This window comes from Octodon degus, unplaced genomic scaffold, assembly GCF_000260255.1.
Source record: "Octodon degus isolate 3935 unplaced genomic scaffold, OctDeg1.0 scaffold00268, whole genome shotgun sequence".
NCBI lineage: Eukaryota > Metazoa > Chordata > Mammalia > Rodentia > Octodontidae > Octodon > Octodon degus.
The window spans coordinates 1,417,604-1,418,061 of record NW_004524844.1 but is presented as its reverse complement, the minus strand read 5'-3'; the positions used below and the strand labels follow the sequence as shown (position 1 = coordinate 1,418,061).

General features: G+C 46.7%; 1 protein-coding gene across 1 annotated transcript in view; it reads left to right on the top strand.

Moving 5' to 3' along the window:
* Nucleotides 1-458, top strand: part of Dkkl1 (dickkopf like acrosomal protein 1) — a 5,587-nt gene that overhangs the window by 626 nt on the left and 4,503 nt on the right. The window lies entirely within an intron of this gene.

Below are 458 nucleotides of genomic sequence, written 5' to 3'. Positions count from 1 at the left end.
AGGTAGCTATAAAGCTGAAGGAAAGCCAGATGTAGTGGCGCACTCCTGTAATCCCAGCACTTGGAAGGCTGAAGCAGGAGGATCATTGAGTTTGAGACCTGCCTGGGCTACAAAGTGAGCTCAAGTTCAGCCTGAAATGTACAGCAAGACTCTGCCTCAAAAAGAAAAGAAAAAAGAGGAGGACCCAGTGACGGTGCTGAACTCCTACTGGAATCCCAACTCAACCTGGGCAATTTAGCGATTTGGCAAGAAACTATCTAAAAAAAATTTAAAAAGGATTGGAAATAGAGTTCAGTGTGAAGGCCCTGAGTTCAATATCCAGTGCAAAAGGAAAAAAATAAAAACCCTCAAGACTAAACGACTGGGCTGGAGAGATGGCTCAGTGGTCTAAAGCACCTCCTTGGAACAAGCTTGGCAAAGCACAGGGACCGCGGTTCGATCCCCCAGCACCACATGCC